We start from the raw sequence: 21,627 nt of genomic DNA, 5'->3' as shown, positions 1-21,627 counted from the left end.
CTTTGAGTTTTTGATCCTTATACTTGATTGCTGGAGTTGCTGATGCTGATAAGAAAGAGTAATGCTCATACCAGTTCTCCCAGTGGTAAGTTCAGCAAAAAGCTTCCCTCCATACTTAAAGCAGTTCCCATAAATGATTCCCTTTGCTGTATTTAAGCACTTCCTCATTTTTTTTAATTCAGTGTTGTAATAAGAGCTTGAAGTAATTCTTTTTTCTTTTTTTTCTTTTTTTTTCTTTTTTTTTTTTTTTTAGTAAAAGTGAAACTTTAACTGGATGCTGTTGTCCCCTCATACATAGAGCATTGCTCCTTTTCAAGTTTCTCTTTTGCAGCCCAGAACATGGGATCATCATCGTCCAGAGCAGCCAGTATGAAGCTCACAGGCACACTGGGTGAACAGGTCTCTGCTGCTTCCTCCCCATGGTGAGGTGGACTCAATCCTGCTGTCCATTACCAAGAGGAGTCCTGGTGTCCTCCTGGGTCTTCCTCTGCTCCTGCTGACAGCTGGCGGCACCTCTCTGGCCTGAGCATCCTTCAGAAGATGCAGCCATTGCTCTTCGCCCCGCTGCCACCACATTTTTGCCTCTGTCTGCCTCATTTCCTACATGAGGCAGTCATTAAGTGGAGCAGGAAAGGAAAAGAGACATCTTACACAAAGGCACGGAGGTGGGTCATGACTGCTGAAAAAGCAGCTGAGTACACAGCAGGACTCTTAAGGGACTTTCCTCTTCCAAGCACTGTGATTTTTCAGCTGGGGAGTAGCCAGGTTATAAATTTGCTATTAGGCATGTTCATGGCAGTGTAAGCGATCAACAAATTAGCACTGCTTAATTTCTTTTCATCACATCTGTTGGGCACCATCCCATTCTCAGAAAAGTGGGTTAGGTTTTCTTTTTTCCTTTTTTTTCTTTAACCTCAGAGCTCCAAGGAACATAGCAGTGCTGCATCTGCATGCTGGCACCGCAGTGCATGGGGAGAGGTGGCGAGGTTGGTGGCCAGGTTGATGCCACTGTGGTGCCAGGTGTGGAAGTGTGTGCAGCATGTAGAGCTCATCCTGGCCAGGGAACTGGTGGGGACGTGGCCTTGGCTGGGCCACCTGGCAACTCCATGCTGGAAGAAGCTCCGTGCTGGAAGCAGCTCCATGCTGGAAGCAACCACAGTCTGGAGCCAGCACATTGCCTCTGCACCGCCAGGTCTGGTGGCTACATGCAGGGGCCAGCCAAGGAGAGGTTGTGAGTAACAAACCTGTGCAAGAGGTGAAGAGTGATGCTGGTGGCCCGACACTCGTGGATGTGTCAGGAAAGGTTCTCTGTTTTGTAGCAGAATAGCTCTGATTTTCATCTATGTAACAAAGGGCAAAATCTGACCAATGTTCTGATTCCCCACGTAATTTTTCTGTATCTTTTACAGCCGTTGGCCACACTGTCAAATTTTAAGCAGGTCCAAGAGTGTTTTCATTGACTGCCAGGGCTGTCCTGCTTGAATTAAGACAACAAGTAGAGGCTTTGGCTTTGAAAAGGCTGCCAGGTCTAGTGAGGAGTCCCGTACAATGCCATTTACTTCACTGGGCTACCTTCTTAATTTGCATTTATGAGGCTTTTTGCCTGATGGGTGACATTTGGCAAATCACCTCATCGGTCTTGTCTTCTTTGAGCTTCTATTAATCTCTCTTGTCTCTTTTTAGACTTTAAGGTCTGCAAAGCAGGTGGTGTATTTCAGATGTGTCTGCTCTAACCTTGTCTCCAGCCTGCAATCCAGAGTAGTAATGGAGAGGTGAAAACATTCAGGCAGGGCCTGGATGTGGCCACAAAACACAGATCTGTCCAGTTCTAAGCTCCCCAGTTCAAGAAAGACAGGGAACTTCACTAGATAGAGTCCAGCAGAGGGCCACAAAGATGATGAGGAGACGAGCATCTCTCGTATGAGCAAAGGCTAAGAGACCTGAGGCTGTTCAGCCTCAAGAAGAGAAGGCTGAGTGAGGATCTTACCAATGTTTATAAGTACCTAAAAGGGTAAAAGGTGGGTGTGAGGTGGTTGGGCCACGGTCTTTTTAGCTGTGCCCAGTGACAGGACAAGGGGTAATGAGTTCAAACCGGAACACAGGAAGTTCCACATGAACATGAGGAAAAGCTTCTTCATTGTGAGTGTGACAACACTGGAACAAGCTACCTGGAGAGGTTGTGGAGTTTCCTCCTCTGGAGATATTCCAAACCCACCTGGACGCTCTGCTTTGTAACCTGTTCTAGGGAACTGCTCTAGCAGGGGGGTTGAACAAGACAATCTCTAGATGTCCCTTCCAACCCCCACCATTCCGTTATATGCTGCCACAGCCTGTGCAGGTAGTGTTTTCATCACCCTGCTCTTGCCAGCAGACCTCCCAGGGATCTCTTCCCAAAACAGGAGGTCACAGGCACTATTCTGTGGTCAAAGGCTGTCATATGTGAAGCTGTTAAGTGTTCTAATGATTGATTAGAGGTGCAACAGCTTGACTTCTTTATAAAGCAGACTAGTATTCCTGGCTTGGTGTGAAGAGAGGTGGAAAATAAGCTGTTTTGGGACCCTACCCTATGCCTTTGCCATGAGAGGCTAAACTGTGGTAACAGTTTTGCAATGTGTATCAGCAGCAAATGGCTCTGAAGGCTTTAGCTAACATCAGAATAGAAATCAATGACAAGCTGCCTGATAAAGGCACTTGCAGGAGTTGTGGCAACTGACAGTTACACACCACAAAATAGGCAATGGCCACCATGAGCTGAGAAAACAAACTTTCTTAAACACAGGAAACTTGGATCAAGGCAATCCCAGATGTGCAATACAGACTGAAAGCAGCCCTGTAGAGAAGGGCTTGGGGGTTCTGGTGGACAAAAAGCTGAATGTGAGCCATCAGTGTGCACTTCTAGCCCAGAAGGCCAGCAGTATCCCAGGCTGCATCAACAGAGGGGTGGCAGCAGGGAGTGGGAGGGGATTGTCTGTCTCCCTCTGCTCTGCCCTCATGAGGCCCCATCCGGAGTACTGTGTCCAGGCCTGGGGCCCCCAGTGCAAAAAAGAGGCAGAGCTGTTAGAATGGGCCCAGAGGAAGCCACAAAGATGATCAGAGGGCTGGAGCACCTCTCCTATGAAGACAGGCTGAGGGAGCTGTGGATCTGGGTTCATTGTTTTCTTAAAACAACAGCAACAAAAGCAACAAGAAAATTGCAACTTTTCTGCAGATTAGTTAATTATGTGTGGCATGGAGCTGTCAGTATGAGAGGATCCTGATGACTGGGTTGTTATTAGAATAACATGAGATCCATCTTTTGTTTGTTGGGGCCCACACCTCTTTTATTAGTGCAGTCATGACTGGCTGGCTTCCGACTGTGGAAATAAACATAGGATTCCGTGGCCTTCCCCAAAACCAGAAGAGGGGGAAACTAACATGGGCAAGGGCAGCAACCCCAACTGCCTTGTCAGTAACAGAGACTTTTTCTTTCTATTTTTAACTTTTATTTTCTCTTAGAGGCAGACTGAGAGGTCAGTGTTAGCCTTCCAGCCTCCTGAGCCATGCTCTGCCGAATAGTGGGTGCCAGCCTAGTGCCGCTGTGATGGCTGACTCTTGTGGGGCAGGGACAAGCCCTGGGGGCTGCCCCTCCTCTTGAGGGGAGCACCTGGCCCCCCCAGGTGAGCAGACCCTGCCCTGGGTAGAGGAGTCTGCTGCTGCCATTGCCTGCCCCAGTTCCTCCTGTGGCTCCTCTTCTGAGGACACAGTAGCAGGGGTGGCATGCTTGGGACCCCCATGAAGGATGCCGGGGAGTTTCTTAGGGCTGGGGCCTGTAGAACTGGTGGAGTGGCCCAGGCCAGAGGCAGGAGGTCCCTGATGGGAAGGAGCAGGGCTGAGGATGGCTGCAGGGCTGTCCTCGCGCCCTCTTGCAGCATGGATATCCCAGTTTTCCTGCTGCTGGTGGAGTTCTGGGTCATGGAGGGCTGCCGTGATGGTGATGAGCCTCCTCATCAAGTGCTCCGCAGGGCCTCTGAGACTTGGCTGCAGCAAGGCCAACCCACAACGATGCTCTGTCTTGCATGTACCTCCCACCATCCATTGACAGAGATCCTCCTGATCTCTTGTCGAATCCACTGGAGCAGGGGTCTGAGGTCTCCTGGGTTTTCTTGGAAAAAAACAGCCTAGACCTCAGGTGGGAAACTGTGGTTGGGAGTGATTCATACCAGCTCTGCAGGCCATAAGCTGAATGTGCTGTGGACAGTGGAACAGGGTATTCAAGATAATCATTGTCTGACCTCACCGAGTATTGGATGGTCCTTATATTATGCCCACATACAGTACAACTCAGCTTCTTCTTTGGCCACCGGAGCACACAGCCGTAGCAAAGCTGGTGGAGACAGGGTAATGTAGGTGACATCATCCCGACTGTGCCCACACATAGGGCAAGTTAGGTCTGATGGCACCTCCATGGCCCTGGGCTGTGTGGTGGGCTGGGGAGAGATGAGGGTGGGAAGCTGCTCCTTTCACTGGCACTGCAGCTGCAGGAGGTGTCACAAACTGCAAAAGAGAGAGTGGCCATGGTCACTTGCTGTCCCTGGGGCAGGCAGCAGCTGTGTGCTGGTCCCTCAGCAGAAAACACTCCCAGCTCCTGCTCTCCATGGGTGTCCCAGGGCCGTATCCCTACACTGCTCACTTCCACTGCTGCAGGTGCACCCTGCAGGGCCATGGCTGCTGAGCCAGGCAGAGCCAGGGAAATGCTAGAGATGCTGTGGGATGGGCACCAAGAACTGCCATCAGCAGTCCCATAGCACAACCCAACCAAGGCCTTTTTCAGTGCTCCAAATCCCGCAGCTGTGCTCAACTGCAGTCCAGGCACGAGTCCATGCTGGTCTCTGCTGGTGCCCAAATATATACATGAGGGTCAGTGAGGTCACAGTCTTCTATTACTGACCATTACCACCCCTTGCTTGGTGACTTCACAGCCCGTTGCTGCATGTATTCAGCACCACCTTGGGCCTCCATCACCCTCCATCACTCAGTGATTTTCCTTTGTAATGGTGATGTCTTTGGGAAAATAAAAATTGCTCATGTTTATTACCTTCACAATAATCCATCTTCCATGAACTGCTTGCACTTTCTGAAACAGACACTTTTTTGCTTGTTCTGTTTGGTTGCAGTACAAATCAGTAACAATCTCTGTGTTAGGCTTTTTTATAATACCAACAGCTCATATCACAACAGGCTGTGTGCTCTTGCTTTCCTGTGCAACCTACTGTAGGGAGCCTACTTCAGGGGAGGGTTGGGCTTGGTGGTCTCCAGAGGTTCCTTCCAAGCTATGTGGTTCTGTGATTCTGTGAGATAAGTTATGAGTAATGAGAGAAAAAAAAATCTTGAATGAATGCACAGATGAAATAGACAGTAGCAGTAAGTTGTGTGCCATTAAATACTGCAGGTTGGCAAGCCAAATCCTGCTGGAACAATATTTTGCACTTAAAAAACTGCCCCAGCTCAGCTTCTGACTCTGCCCAGTTGTTTTTTGCTGTTGTTATTTCCCAGTGTAAAACTAAGCCAGCTGTTTAACTTCAGTGTGTCTAAATTACCTGCCCCAGGAGTGGACTGGTATGCTACTTTTCTGCCGTCCTTCCTCTCACCCCTAGAGACGGTGGCCCTTCATTGTATCATGTATCCTATGAGCCTTAGCACCATGGAGCCCTGCGCCTACTTGTGGTTTCAGACACTGAGGGAGGAAAGGATTAAGAGCAGCCCTGCTGAAAAAGACCTGGGGATACTGGTGGTGGCAGCTGGTGATGAGCCAGCAGTGTGCCCTCACAGCCCAGAAAGCCAACTGTATCCTGGGCTGCAGCAAAAGCAGCATGGCCAGTGATCCTGTGCCCTCACAGCCCAGAAAGCCAACTGTATCCTGGGCTGCAGCAAAAGCAGCATGGCCAGTGATCCTGCCCCTCTACTCTGTGCTGGTGAGGCTTCCCCTGGAGTACTGCATCAGGTGTGGAGTCCTCAGTACAGGAGAGACATGGACCTGTTCGAGCCTGTCCAGAGGACTGCACGGAAATGATCCAAGGGATAGAACACCTCTCCTATGAGGACAGGCTGAGAGAGCTGGCGCTGTTCAGCCTAGAGAAGAGAAGGCTGCGAGATGACCTGATAGCGGCCTGTCAGTATCTGAAGGAAAGCTACAGAAAAGAAGGGGACAGACTCTTTAGCAGGATCTGTGGTGACAGAACAAGAGGAAATGGTTTCAAACTGAAAGAGGGGAGTTTTAGGCTAGATAGGAGGAAAAAGTCTTTTACAGTGAGGGTGGTGAGGCACTGGAACAGGCTGCCCAGAGGTGTGATGGATGCCCTGTCCCTGGAGACTTTCAAGGCAAGGCTGGATTAGGCCCTGGGCAACCTGATCTAGCTGTGGTGGCCCTGTTCAATGCAGAGGAGTTGGACTAGATGACCTTTAAAGGTCCCTTCTAACTCCAAGGATTCTATGATTCTGTGTTGCTGCTACAGAAATGCTGTGACTGGGTTTTGTTTGCTTTTATCTTTGTGCCTAAATCTTCTGTCCCCAACCCAAGGAAGGGATGCTTATGTCACATCTTCTGCTTGCACACTGCATCAGGGTATTTCAGCTGTATTAGGGAAAGATGCATTGTGCTAGCACAAGCTGTCAGAGTGGGAGCTTTGAAGTGGTTTTGAGTAGGGAGCATCAGCCCAGCATCAAAGTGGGCAGCAAGAGCTTAAAGGGTAAATTTGTCAAAGCAAGAATAAAATATAGGGCTTACGCTGTCATTTTTTTGCACTGGCAGAGATCTATTCTGAGAGCTATCACATTTTCCACAGTGTCTGAGTGCATGTAATAAGAACTTACCTTTCCCATCACTTAAACCAACAAAGGCTGGCAAACTGTACGTGCAGCGAAAGCAGAGGTGCAGCAGCAGCATGCAGATGAAGCTGGTGCTCTGCTGCAGGAAGCTGCAGATATCCCTTTTGTTCCCCAGGAGGAGCTAGGAACTGGCTTTCTTCTCATTCTCTCCTCTCTGTCCTGTTTTCTTTGTGATGCATATTTTTATGTCAGTGGTTATGAAAAAAAACCCAGCAAAATCAAATCACTGAGTAGGCATGCACCACTGGCCCTCATTTCTAAATCTCATTCTCTCTGTAGTATCTGTTCCTGCTGTAACTGTTCAACACTTGCTGTGTACTGCTCCAAAAATCAGTTACAAAGGGGAAAGTCTCTCTTCCAAGAGGGAGATGGAAAGCACATTTTGTAAGTTGTTGAGGAGTTCTTTGGGGCATTGCTGTCCTTGAGGTGTGGAATTTCTGATGATGTGGTGGGAAGGCTAAAGAAAAGGCTTGTCTAGACTGAGAGAAAAAGTGTGAAACTAGTGCACTGAAAAATTCATGCTCCGTATTTAAGAGATCTTTTAATGCATGTAACAGCACTGAGGTCCATTTTTTTTAACTTATTTATATTTAGTTGCAAAACCTGAGGTATCTGTTATTTGCTTGAAAGTCACTAGATCCAGGAATTGTGGGACTTCATAAGAAACTCCAGCAAGCACCCTGAAGATCTGAAAACACAGAAGGCAAATATAGAAATGGGCCATTCTCGTTAGGACCATTCACTAGGCTTAGTTTGGCGACCAAAGCCAAGCAAGCCCTTCTCTGCCCCACCAGCCCCACATGTCAGGTAGTGTTGGGAGCATAGTGTGCCACAGAGCGCACTGCTGTTGTAGCAGGCACAGAGCTGCACTGCTTGTCTGTGTGGAGATGGATCTTTGTCCCTGAATTCATCCTGAGCAATGGTGAGCTTATGCTGTGCCAGAGGTGCCAGAGGTGTGGTTATTGATCCTTCTAGGAAGTCCTGCTCTGAGTGCAGGACAAAATGAGTGCTGGATTTAAATGTGTGATAGTTTCCCTGTTCCAAATAAACTTTTTGTTGTTGGTGGGGTTTTTTTGGATTTTTTTTTTTTTGTTGGTGGTGCGTAGGTAATCAGTACTTCCTTCCAAGGACAGATACAGAGATGAACACTGTGGCCTGGACATAAAGAGCTGGAGAAGCATTTTGCACTCACCTAATCCAGGATGCAGTGACATCAGTTCCTCTGGGCTGGGAGCTGCCATCCAGAAACAGTCTCCAAAGCACCAAGACTGCAGAGGCTGAACATATTCAAGCTTCTCACCGTGTCATTACACTGGTATTTAAAGGTGACTCACTAGCAGCACAGCAATGATGGCAGCTGCATTAATGCCTGTGGCTTCCATCACCCACCAGCACAAATATTTTTACCATTGTTGCTTTGAAAATAATGTTTAAAACATCTGAGCTCTGTCTAGAGCGGCAGATGTCTCTTTGCATATCTCTGCTGTGAAAAGCATACTGTTTCCCTGGTTTGATATGCTGTGCTTATCAAATGGAGATAATACCACTGACTTGTCTCCTCAGCAACTCTGTGTTTTTTGAGACACATTTTCAAGTTTCACTTTTGCCAGCTTTATGAGGAGGCAATGGCAGCCATGCTTGTACCCATGCTGATACCTTATTAAAAAGTACACCTCCCTAAAAAGTAAGGGTAGCACCACTGTGCCTAAACACAGAATACGCCGTGATGTTGTTCTGCTTTCCTGCTCGCATTCCTTGTTCATTCCAGCACATCACACTTCATCTAGTCAGTCGTGGAGCATGGAGACCGTATCTCTCTTTCCTTGCTCTCAAAAGCCATTTCAGAAACTGCTTGCCCAGGCCAAAAATAACAACACATGCCTGAGTGTCTCTCTGTGGTGAAGAGAAGCATCTGGAACAGCCTAACCCTCCCAGCTTCACCTCTCTGACAAATCCCAGGAGGCTATGAGCTGCTGTGGCCCTGCCTGCAGACTCTTCCAGGCCTTAAGTGAGGCTGTGAGGTTTCTCCAGAGGAAGCCTGCAGCCTCAATCTCCCTGCAGGGCAGTGGTGCTGAGGGCTGGCGTTGAGGCCTTGCCACTTACAGTGCCACAGTGTCTGAGCCACTGGTGAATGTGTTCCCTCAGATCATGTGGCAGCGATGGGCTTGTACCTCCCTCACTGATCAGAACCAGCAGAATGGGACGTGAGCTGCCCTAACCACCAGACCCTCTTTGTCTTCAGCACACAGCACAGAGCATTACTAACTCACTATGAATTGTGATCCCACCCAGAAGTGGCTCGGGTCCATTCTTCTTTTCCAGTGGAGAGCAGCAATAGAAAAACTACAGATAAAAAGGTTTTTTTTGTTTTTTTTTTTTCTTTCTGAAAAGCAGTTTAATAAGCAAGAGAGTATTTTTTAAAAGATACCCCATTTTGCTGGAGGCAATATGGTTTAATTATCAAAATGTAGATTTTGAAGTAAAATATCTAATTTTCTGTGTAAAGTCAGTTTTCAGTTCTCATTCTTAACAATGCAAACTGGGAAGACCTTTACATTTCTGTTTCTTCAACTCTAACAAACAATTCTTAACTTTCCTCCAAAATTTTGCGAAGAAAAAGCTCCTGTGTCCATCACAGCTATCCTGGGGTGCCATAATGACAGTATCATCTGGCTGGTTGTATTTAATTGTTTGTGGTATTAAGAATTAAGTGCACAACAGCCCCAGCTCCCATTGGGAGCTATTACATATTAAATAGTACAGACGTGTCTCCCCAGGAGGACCCTAGATCACTGCCCTGGATTTGGTGCTGGGATTGCCAGCAGGCCGTCCTTTGAGGTGCAACAAGCAGTTACTGCAGAGAGTTAAATCTCTGACTTGTAACACAAAGGCCAGGAGAGCAATTCTTCACAGTAGCCACAGCAAAAAAGCCTAGACTGTAGAAGTCAGTGCTGTGCTTCTTTCATCTGTTTCTTGTAAACCAAGAAATATATTCAGCCATGGAAGTTTCTCCTCACTTCGGCAAAAGCAACACAACCACACACGGGTGGCTGGGACTGTGCTGAGACAGTGTGAAACATGCAGAACAAATGCACACATTGTTGTGCTGTATTGGTGGAGACAGTAGGGAGCTAATACTTGCAAGGGAGAATTCTGCAGATGAGTTGCTGGAAGTTTTGTCCTGGAATTCAGCAAGTCAGCTTCAGTGCACCTGATTCCTGCCTCCCCTTGTCCTGGTGTAGGGCCAAAGAGATCCTCAGTGCGAGTGAGGATTCCACTGGCCTAGAATGAGGAACCAGACAAAGGATTTGAGCATAGTGATTATGTTCCCAGTTCTTTCACCTTTATCATAAGCCTCTTCAAAGTATAACCAGTCTCCTTACTAGCACTCATTGTCAGTTGTCTCATGATGGGTGCTAGTGCCCCCCAGAATTAGCCACTCTAAAGAGAATAGCCTGTCCAAAAAGAAAGAGATGAAAACAAAAATTCTAGTCCTATTAGTTGCAGAGGAAGAGACTGAAAATATAAATTCAGATGATAGTGAAGAGAAACAACCGGTAGTACTTACTAGGCTCGCACATGTTAGCTGATGAGCTGCCCTCAGAACCTCCCAAGACCCATCCTGTCATCCTGTTTATATTCTCCATCTTGTATTTGTTTTGCCCAGAAATGGTCATTGAAAGCAGTAAACACTCAAAAGAAAATGGGCCTAGGATACCGAGAGGCTTTTAACAGAATGGAAAAAAGTCTGTGCTTCAGATTCTGCCTTAGGCATGACAATTCCATATCTTTAACAAAACCAGGAATTTTGCAACCTTTTCCTACAAAAAGTAAATAAATAAACATAAAAAACCAACACAAGAAGACCTCGAACTCACAGGCTGCGTAGCTCAGAGCAATATAGATGGCGTTACACAGCCGTTGCAATTAATAATAGGCTGTCAAGCCTAGAAACGGTAAACATCTTCAGCATCAAGGCCAGCCGTATTTTTCTAAACCTCTGGATGCAAAACAAAATCAGGACCAGCACACTGCTTTCTCCCCCCGGGCTGCTGCCCCCCACTCTGATTTGCATGGAGTGGAGATGTGACCCTTTCACTGTTTTATTCCTACTGAGCTTCTTTGGAACATGAATTCAAAGAAGCTTATCATTCTTGATAAGGAAAATCACTCATCCTTCCTCCAGAACTCAGAAAGCCTTCAAGTCACAGATTAATGGCACAGCTCAAGGCAATGCGGGGGTGGGGGAGGGAGGGTGGGAAGCAAGGAGAGGAGATTGGAGTGCTTTTGGCATCCCACTTGCCCATGTGAGTGTGCCAGCCAGCTCTGGCCAGGTGAAGAGCAAAGCCAGTGAGGCTCAAAGATGTGCCAAGACAAAGAAAAAGAGCTGGTGTGAGGTCAGCTATGGATGGCCTCATGCTGACAGGATCACCACAGACAAGTGCTCAGCAGCTCATAGGCTCTGCAGAATCAACTTATGAATTTGGAGGTTGTGAAGATTTAAGGAGAGGAGAAAAATGTTATTTGTCTTCTGGAAATTATGACTTTCCCTAACCTCCATTTGCATTCCCTATGCAGCTTTGCACTTCTCCAGCAGTGTGCTGTATCAATCACAATGGGAACAGAGAGCACAGTGGAAAATATCTTTCTGCCCACCCTTGGAGATCTGTGCTGTGATGAAGGCTCTGAAACCAGTAAGTGACTGTAAGGTAAGACAGGCTAACTTAATAGGACTGATAAACCCTGCTTTAGATTAAAAGCACTTCAAGGCAGCAAGTGTTTCTTAGCTCAAGTGTGTGAGGGACCCATCTTGGTGATCTCATGGTGTTGTTTGGGACCATGCAGTGATGCTGCCATTAGGATGATGTGATTTTCTTTCTTGTTCTTTTCTGTTCAAACAGCAAAGGAATGCAGAAAAAAAAAGGCAAAAAAAAAAAAAGCCTTGTGACACCAGAAAACCAACTACAATTGTGGGCCATCATGCTGAAATGAGGCAGGGAATACGTTTTTGCCTAATACCCTTTGGTTATATCTTGGACATCACCAGCTGCCAGGGATGATTCATCTGCTCCATCTCCCTGTGCCAAAATGGTCTGTGTGCGAAGCAAGTTCCTGATGACTGGGACCTCTTATTTCAGGGTTCTGAGACTCTCCTACTGCAGACTCTGCCATTTGTAAACCTTGGTGAATTGCAAAAAGAAACAATCACCAATCTGCCTGTGCGCAGCTTCACTGCTAGTCACTGCAGGGACAGAGGAAACTTGGAAATTTATTTGTAAAATTCCCACCGGTCCTTTCAAATTGATGTTTTTCAAACATTCAGTCAGTTGAATCATTAGGACACGTGGGTGTGCACTGCAAAGGGTTAAATTTCCTGAGATTTATGTACTTGGCAGGCAGCTTGGCTAAAGTGAGTTCCCTTGCCAAGCAGAGTTTTCCCAAGCTTTTACAGCTCACGAGACAAGAAAGGCATGTGTTTATGTGGGGGGGAGTGGTGCAGGCTGAGCATGGTGCAGTAAGAGGGATGGGGCTGCGAGGCTGCTGCTGAACCACCATCTTCTCCAGACCTGAAGAGGCTCCAAGGTTGAAGACAGGTAGTGCATATGACCAGGTGTTTGACACCAGGAGCTGCCACCTGGGCAGCACAGAACTGACCTAACATGAGGGCTTTGAGCCTGGAGCCAAGGCACTCAAATGATTGCTTAATTCCCTAAAGGGAGGCTGCCATACAAATGCCAAGGTCTCTAAGGAATCTGATGGCACACTGCATGAAAACAGGAGTGAATCAAAGGTGACAGAGATTAAAACCAAGCAAGCCAGAGATTCCTAGTGTCTGAACCCCAAGGTTCCCATCCAGGCTTGCATTGTTATTTTGTAAGTCCAGGGCAGCGTGTTCTTGGCCCAGATGACATTCCTCCTCCTAGTCCCATTTGTAGGCAGAGGATCAGAGAGCTGGGCCATTTCCACTAAGGCATGGTTCCTACAGCCTTGGCCTGTATGAGCAGGCTGATCTGCATATCCAGGGTCATGCTGGAGGCAATCCAGGGTGCACAGGGAAGGCCTGGAGCCTGCGTGGGGTGAGCTGTGTGTTGGGGTGGCTCTGGGGACCGTGTGAGAGCCAGACCTGCACTTCTCAACTTCTCAGTTCCAGAAGGAGGCAGGAAAAAGTGCTTTGGGACGACCTCCCTGCTGCATGAGATTTCCTTCTCTCGTTTGTGCTCCCGGGGTAAGATGTGATCCTGTTCTAAGCCAATCTCATATTTGCAGATTGAAGAGAAGCACAAGCAGGACAGCTTTTAAACCGGCCCAAGAAAAATGTTCAGTAAGTGCCTTCTAATTTTGGTCCTTTTGAAAAATGAATCCAAAGAACATAAGGGGGGATTTTAGAATGCTGTGTGTTTCAGCCTGACTTTGGTAACATGAAGTCAGCAAGAAGTTTACTACTGATTAGCTGTAGTAAACCTGCTAGCCCTGAAGTCAGGGTTGAGCCTTTTTTGCAAACCCCACCTTTACAGAGCAGCAACTTTCCTTCCCTCCTGAGCTGAGCAGAGGCACACTTCAGATAATCAGCAAGAAAACTTGCATTTAATGTCAGACAAAGGGTGAAAAGTGTTAGAAACCTCATAAAAATCCTGGCATGTAGAATCAGAAGAGGTGGCTGCAGTTCACAAGGGATGAAAAAATAATAAGCCAGATGAGGGCATCATTCACATGGTCTGTGGAAAAGAAAGAGAGAAGGAAGGAGGGAGGGAGCAGGCTTTGGGAACAGAAGGCCAAACTGCTCACACCTGAGCTCGCACAGATCCTGCTGACATCAGTGGTAACGGACTGCATCCCCCTGGGGGCAAATCTGGGGAGCATGGAACCAGTTGCCTTTCCTTTTCTTTGCTACAGAGGAACGTTTTATTTGCACGTTTATCCTGTCTGGTAGGTACAGCAAACAACTGCACTGTGCTTGAAGAATGGAGTAAAAAACACACAAAAAGTGCCATTTACAAAATGAAAAGGATGACATTAGTAAGACAAAGTTGCAAACGGCCTTTAAAAAATAGTAGCACTCTCTGTCTTTTATTATAAGGTGTCCATAGCCATGCTACTCTAGTTCCTTATTCCAGTACTAACTCTGAATAATTAAAAGAAAATCCAAAGAAGACGTATTCCTTGCCTCTTTCTTTGATATTTGTAGTGGTAAATAGACCTCTAGTGGCAACAGAAAAAATATCCTATCAAATATAAATAAGTTACTTGGGTAAGCAAAACACTGTAGATAGAAAATTATGAGGAATGGATACAATTAGTAATCAAGCATAAGATCTTTTGCTTGTGAATAGCAATGTCACAATTATCTTTTTATGCTATTGTCTAGTATTTTCGCCACTAGAGTGAATAATACTGTTAGTTGTGAAAAACAGTAGAAAGTTTCCTCCTATTCAATAACTATAATTAATTTTGTGTCTCCTGTAATAATTTTTTGTATAATTGCATCAAGACTAACATTTGCTCTTGAAGCTGAACCTTGTACAGTTTGAAATATGGAAGTCTGAACCATTGCAGAAGGTCAGTAATGGTTTGATTCATCCCTGTGGTGGTGGGACAGTGTTGCAGAGCTGAAAGATTTGATGACTTTTCACAAACCCTCACAAAGGAGGTAGGAAAAATTAACACAGAAATCTAGATTTTTAAAAAAATTGCCTCTGACTATTCCTTTTCTTCTCACTTATCATTGCAGTAACACACGAGTTTCTCATTAGGAGCAAGATAAGTGCATGAACTCACCTCTCCAGTTGTTCTTCAGACACTTCCCAAGAGGTTAAGATAGTTTTGAAAATGACAGTGAAGCACCCAGGATTTTCTGTTTGGACCTTCAACTACCAAGAGTCCCTGTTTTTTTAGCTGACGAATTCAAGTATTAGAAGAGCACTGTAACAGCAAGGAAGCAGGAAGGGGAAGCAGAATGAAAATCAAATATGAAAGGAAGATGGAAAAAGATAGTCTCACCGAAATGTAAATACAGCCATACATATGTATACATGTAGCCTAAATGAAGAGTCCATTTGTGTAATTGGGCTACATGCCAAGAGCCACTACCTATCACTAAAAAGAAGTACAGACTTATGTTTAGTTTAAAAACAACATTTAAAGGTCAGGTTACACACGGCACTGTCTCACACACAGTCCCAAAGAAAAGCTTGAGGTTGGTATCTTCAGCAGTGACTTTAACTGGCTTCCCCACTCTGCCTGTCTTTGGGGGAGCCAGGTCCTCTGGGCTTTGCAGTGTTGCAGAGGGCTTTGTGCCAACAGAGAGTCTCATCAGCGCTGTTCCTCCAGCTTTTCTTCTCAAAAGTCCCTGGCTGGGTTTCTGGAGTCTTTCTGTTATGTGTTTGGCTACAGAACCTTTGAATATCAGAGGTTTTATCTCTGGCACTGACCTCAAAGATCAGATCCTTGCCTGAAATAAGGCTCCTTTGTGCTACCTCAGTAGCAAAAAGCAGCCAGTGAATAGCAGAAGAATAGGCCCAGATTGTCTCCATTAGTTTACTAATTGAGGTGCTGCAAGGGGTCCTACTTCAGCATGAATAGGCCTTGAATAAACTGTAATAAGCCCAACCTGCACAATACTGCTGTGCCTCTTCAGCAGGACCTGAGTACTTCATGTTTTCCATCTTCCTGTGGAGACGGGATGGGGGAGTTGTAATACTCTTTTCTTCAGATGGGGACAGCTGCACCAAAGGACTAATCAGGCTCAGGTCAAACAACTACCAGTGGAGCAGGGAGCCGAGCTGAGGCTTTGGGTTTGCCACCACCCACTGGGTCCCCCATGCTCCCCAGCAGACACCTGTGCAGGAGCCGGAGAGATATCAGCATCCCCACTTGCAGTAGAGTTAGGCACCCACAGTTCCTCAAAGCAAAGAAGGGCTACTTGGCAAATATGTGGCTGCTTGTGTGCTTTAATTTCTGGTACAGTCCTATACAGTTTCCTTCCAAATGAGTGGAGCTCTGGTGGTAGTGCCTCTCTCCACACTGGATAAGGTGCATGAGATGGATCTCCTTTGGCATGGGAGCCAGCACTGAAATGGGGCAAGTAACCTGCTCTCTGGTGACTGCAAGTTCAGTCCATCTGTCTGCAGATACAAAGAGTCTGTCCACCCTTTTGTTTTAGACAGTCCAGGTTGTCTTTGCAGCTTGAGAAGGATACAAGTTTCTCTCCTTAGTTGTTTTTTTTGTTTTGTTTTGTTTTTTCCATGGGAGAATAAATTCAGATGGCTTAATCTTGCTAATCTTACCCTTTACAATTTCCTCGCTCTCTGAGTGGTTTATTTTGTTTTGTTTTTCTCTTTTCTCCTGGAGATTAATACAGTATTTGTCATTCTTGCTGTAGTCTTCTCCCAGAAATGTTCTGGTAACAGAGTCGGCAGCACTCTACCTCCACTTCAGATAGCTCTACAACAGCAGGCTGCTCTGCTCTGTGATGTGGGTTTCCCTTTTCTGGACCCATTTCCATGCTCCCATGGCACAAAGGAGTGGGAGCACAGGGCGGATGCCCCCTCCATGGTTCCTCAGGTCAGCCAGGTGCAGGGGCATGCTCAAGATGTCCTTCAGCATCGTCCCATGCCTTCCTCCTTGTCAGAGGGCATGTTGTGGAGCACATCTCTCCTTTTTCTCACTGCTTTTCTGCTTTCTGATTATCTGCTGGCAGGTTGCTGAAAGGGAAATAATGGCCTATTCAGCCTTAGCTTTAGATAGAAGGCCACTCACTGGCCATGAGGAAGCCATATCACATGCGTGGCTGTGTTAGATGGGGAGCTGCTAGTCAAGTAAAGTAAGCCAGGCGGCATCACAGAGTCCCAGAATGGCTGAGGTTTCAGGACCTCTGGGTCTGTCACACCCAATCCCAGCTCCAGCCCAGCCAGGACTCCCAGAGGAAGGTGCCCAGGCCATGTCCAGATGGCTTTGGAGATCTCCAAGGAGGAGACCGTACAGCCTTTGGGCAACCTGTGGCAGTGCTCCATCACCTAGACAGCACAGAAGGGCTGCCTGATGTTCGAAGAAACCTCCTATGTGCCAGTTTGTTCCCATTGCCTCTTGGCACTGGACACCACTACAAAGAACCTGTCTCTGTCCTCTTTACATCCTCCCTTCAGGTATCTATAGACACTGATGACATCCCCATGAGCTTCCTCTTCTCCTGCCAGAACAGTCCCAGCCCTCTTGATCCTTCCATATGGAGAGATGCTCCAGTCTCTTCATCATCTTTGTAGACCTGTGTTGGCCCTTGTGCTAGGCCCTGTACAGAGCACTCTTGTTCCCTGGAAGAGCCTGAGGCAGAGAGGAGATGCTGAAGAGCAGTGGCTGAGCCAGCAGCTCCCTGGGCCCTGGGACAAGTGCTTTCTTGAGGCAGGGGGAGAGATGCATCTGCTCAGGTCTAAGGAGCTCTCATGGGTGCTGCTGACTCTACAAAGGGAGTTGTTTTGACAGGCTATAAGGATGTGGTGCAAATTGAATGCTCGTTTCTCACCACTGTGGTTATTATTAGCCAATAATCAACGCACTTTAACTGGGTAGAGCTCTTTTCTACCACCCCAACAGTGAAAATGCAAAACCTCGTAAACCATAGCTGTTAGGAGGCTTCTATCTATAGACCAGAGCAACCTGAAATGTAGTTTACCGAGAAGCGTTTTATTTTACGGGGAGGAAGGGAAGATCAAGGGAAACCAAACACTTTTTGACCACTACTGTCTAAACATCACATTTGGGTTTCTCATTTTTAATTGATAACTATTACCAAAAATCTTCCCATTAATTTATTTGCTTTCAAAACTGAAGTCCTATCTGAATAGAAATGTTTTGTGTCAAGCCTAAAAATTTGCTTGACTCAAAATGAGCTTTTTTCCTCTATTTTTTGTCTTATCAGACAGAAGGTAGTAGTCAAACAGAAGGTAGTATTTTAAAAATTGTCACATAACCATTAAAACCAAAATAAGTGCGAAGACCTAATTTTCACAGAGTTCCAGGCTTAACAAACTATAATATAACTAAGGCCTATGGATTTAATCATCTATTGCCCTCTCCCAAATCTACCCACACAGAGCATTAACAAATGCTAAAATATACATGCAAAAACTGGAGATTGAACAGTCCCAAAATGATGTGGGAGGATAAGCTTCACTGAATGTCATGGTGAGGTCAGAACACCATAGCCTTCTTCAGTGTTTTGAAATCTTGATTTTAATCCTCGCCTACTTGACTAAATGTTATTTGTAAGCCCTATGTGGCCCCCTTTACTTCAGAAGCTTACTTGTAAAAAAAATGAGAAGTTAACCCCTCGTCTTCACCACACAGAGTATGTCTTGCATTACATACTTATATAGCATATATTAAACATCATTCTGGAGTTGCTGGTGTCACATACTTTCCCATATTTATCATCAGTATTCACATCAGGTTCCTAGGATTTATCCAGGTTTCCAGCCTCTTTAGAAATATCGTAAAGGAATATGCAAAGAGGTTATCAAAATCCTCACAGGAATCACCCTTTTTGGTTTTCGTTTGCTGTTAAAATTTTGCTACACCCTCTAGTGTTAATAAGCTGTTGAAGCCCATGTTTGCACTGTAGCAACAACTAAAATATCACCAATGGGAATCTGGCCCTGTGTGAGCAAATGCTTGTGTGACAATTAATGTAGTAGTGAGGTTTGCTCCTAGAAACAATTAAGATATAATTGGCTGAGTTGATCCAGAAAGCATGTGATTTATTTATAAGGAGGCAGAGGGGGAAGAACACAGCTACTTTCAACATGGCACAAATTAGAGCATGGGAACAGACTACATTATTGCCCTCTAATTAATTGAACAGTTTAACATCTATTTTTAATTTAGTTTTTATCACTGGGAGAAAATTGCCTAATCATATGATTTCACAGTCTCATTTTCATTTCCACAACTCCCTATACAGCCAGATGATGCCACCCTCAAATAGGCAGCAAAGCAAGACAGAGCCCGTCACATGATGACAGGAGTATGATTTGGCAGCACGCAAGAAATCTTCAAAGAGGTGGTTTAAAAGATGTCCTCAGAAAAACTGGCTACTGGATCACCCACTAAGCCTTCCACCTCTCCATCCAGTCTAGAACTGTCTCCAAAAAGCTGAGAGGAAGACTGGGGATTAACCTCTTCTCTTCTTTGAGAGACCTCAATTCATCTCCTCTGCTGTGCTTCCGGCATCCCTCCTGACCAAGGGCTGGATTCACTTGCTTGCATTCTGCGCTGTTGGTTGGCAGTGAAGTGAGATGGCTACATTGGACTGTTAGACATCCAAAGTTAGGCTGGAATATATTTCATCTAGGTCTATCATGAGATATTTACTTATGTGAGGGCTACTCCAAAACTAGTGTCTCCTATTTTAGGATGTTGGCATCCAATGTCAGAGGCGGATACTGGTGGTACGGCAGTAGAAATTGAACATTCCCACCAATATCTGTTACATTTTGTTGCTGTATGACAGGTGGCAGCAGAGGGGCAGTCTGACAGAATGGTGTCTGATGTGGAAGTGGGAATGAAGCAAAGGTGCGTCACTGAATTCCTCCATGTGGAAAAAAAAATGGCACTCACTGAATTTCACAGACACTTGGTGAACATTTGTGGAGACCATGGTGGACGTGAGCACAGTGAGGCAGTGGGTGATGTATTTCAGCAGTGGTGACAGCGAGGTGATCACCTATGCTGGTGCAGATTATTATAAGCGTGGCATGCAGGCTTTTGTTCATCCGTGGTGGAAATGCACTGCTAATGGTGGGGACCATGTTGAGAAATAGTCTTTTGAAGCAGAGAATTTCTTCTATCAAACGGTGTTATTGTGCTCTTTGTTGTCATTTCCATGATAATAAATAGGAGGCATTACTTTCAGAGAGACCTACATAAAACAAGGCAAAACATATCCCCATGCACAGACTCTCCTGTAATAGGGGCTGTAAAGGGACATGCGGGAAGAAGGCAGTGGTCTCCAAGAAGCCTGAGATAATGTGCCTGAAGACTGAATACACCCTGAAAGAACAACACATTCAATTAAATCATTTCTGGCAGGTAACTGTGCAGAAACAGCCCTAAAAGTTGGCCATAATGTTAAAAGTGCCAGACTAAATGACCTCTCAGACTTCCTCCCACCTGAGCCTGAAACTGTCAAAATTAAGGTTGGTATTTTTATTTTAGGATTAGTGATTACCTGAAACAGGGCAACAGCATTTACACTGTAGGAGCACTTCTACTTTAGCAAGAGAACAACCAATCAAACAACCCCAAATCCCACGATAAATAAGCATCTGAGAAGTAATGATAATATTAACTGAGGACAAGATGAGCTTATACCTGGAAGAATTTTTAAGTTTATGATAGGTAAAAAATAACTGGACTCAAAGAAACTCCCTCCTCTTGAACGTTCTCTCCCCAGAAGAAAAGTTCTTTGAAATGAACCGGTACCATGATAGCTTAGGTCCACACTGTGGATCAGATGAGTTGAGGCCTGGTGACCTCCACTCCAGTCAAAATGGACTCGTTTGTGTCAACATAATGGAATAGACAAGCTACATTCACACTGCACTGATTTTGACATGAATCTCGTCTGGACTCAGTGTCAGGAGAGAAACCAGAAGTGTAAACAGTACTGCATTTTGCCAGTGGGTACTTCAGCTACTGCTTGCTATTTTCCCATTGAAAGTAGCACATACTGTCTCAATCTATAGTAGAGCCTAAAGAAACTGAACTGCTGCAAACAAAAGATTAGATAGAGCCCTATTTATTTTGCACATATTTTTAAAGGCTTCTTCCTGCTGCACTGAGTAAGCTGGAAGGAAGTTGTACAGTTAGCTGTACTGGCACCAAATAGTTTTCCAAAGGGAGAGCATCAGTTCCAGTTTCAGTGCAGTTTTCCATCCTAGGTTGTTCTAAAGAACAGAAATCTTGCCTACAAGTTTCCGAAGGATGCTTAATTATAAGACCAGAGGAAAAAAAATCAGCATATGTCAAGAATCGGGATTCTAGGAGCACATCTGGATACTTGCAAGATACACATGAGTCAGTAACCCATAGGAAACCGGGCTTTAATTAATACTGCATTGGAAAAACAGCCCACCTTTTTCTGTAATGAAATATATACTCCACAGTCAAATCAACAACAAGTTTCAAAATGACTGGGTGAACAGGATCATCTTCTACATATTGGTGTGTCCTGTAACAGCAGTGAGATAAAATACGGATATTTCTGCTTAAAAGAAGATCTGAACTCTAGCAAACTAGTTCAAGTCCTGAAAAAGTTGGAGGTTTCTTATATAACAAAGCATCAGCTAAAAGAATCAGTAATAAATAGGTGTCTTAGGCTGTATCTTTGGCTGGTAGAACATGCAGACACTTCCATTATCACCTTCTCTCTTTTTATATGAGCCCTTCCACCTCTGGCTGTTGCAATAAGAATGAGTTCAAGAATCAAAAGAATTCACAGGAGCAGCGGGGAACATAAAGCCCTGTATTATGCATATGAAATACTCGTGGTAACAGCTAGTCATGAGCAGCCTATGTAATTATTGCCGGAAGATTTGGTTCACTGACAAAGTAGTAAAAGAAAGTGAAGAAATTACGCTTTAAAAGCTTTGTCCCTTTACAGTGCCCTGTGAGTCACCGTACACTGGCAGTCTGTGAATGTTACATTCCTGGTTATATTGCTTCATGAGGAAGAGATTCCAACTGTCTTCAGCGAGTTTGGTGAGACCCAAA

General features: G+C 45.5%; 1 protein-coding gene across 2 annotated transcripts in view; it reads left to right on the top strand.

The window, feature by feature from the left end:
• The window catches only part of LOC110389316, a 54,825-nt gene that overhangs the window by 29,987 nt on the left and 3,211 nt on the right, over nt 1-21,627 (top strand). For both annotated transcript variants that reach the window (XR_002433124.1, XR_002433123.1), the window contains 3 exons: nt 332-665; nt 11,443-11,573; nt 13,132-13,186. The gene's annotated coding sequence lies outside the window, so the exon portion shown is untranslated. The remainder of the gene's footprint in view (nt 1-331; nt 666-11,442; nt 11,574-13,131; nt 13,187-21,627) is intronic.

This window comes from Numida meleagris, chromosome Z, assembly GCF_002078875.1.
Source record: "Numida meleagris isolate 19003 breed g44 Domestic line chromosome Z, NumMel1.0, whole genome shotgun sequence".
NCBI lineage: Eukaryota > Metazoa > Chordata > Aves > Galliformes > Numididae > Numida > Numida meleagris.
Note: the sequence above shows the minus strand (reverse complement) of the source record. Positions and strands in the feature narration are given on the sequence as shown.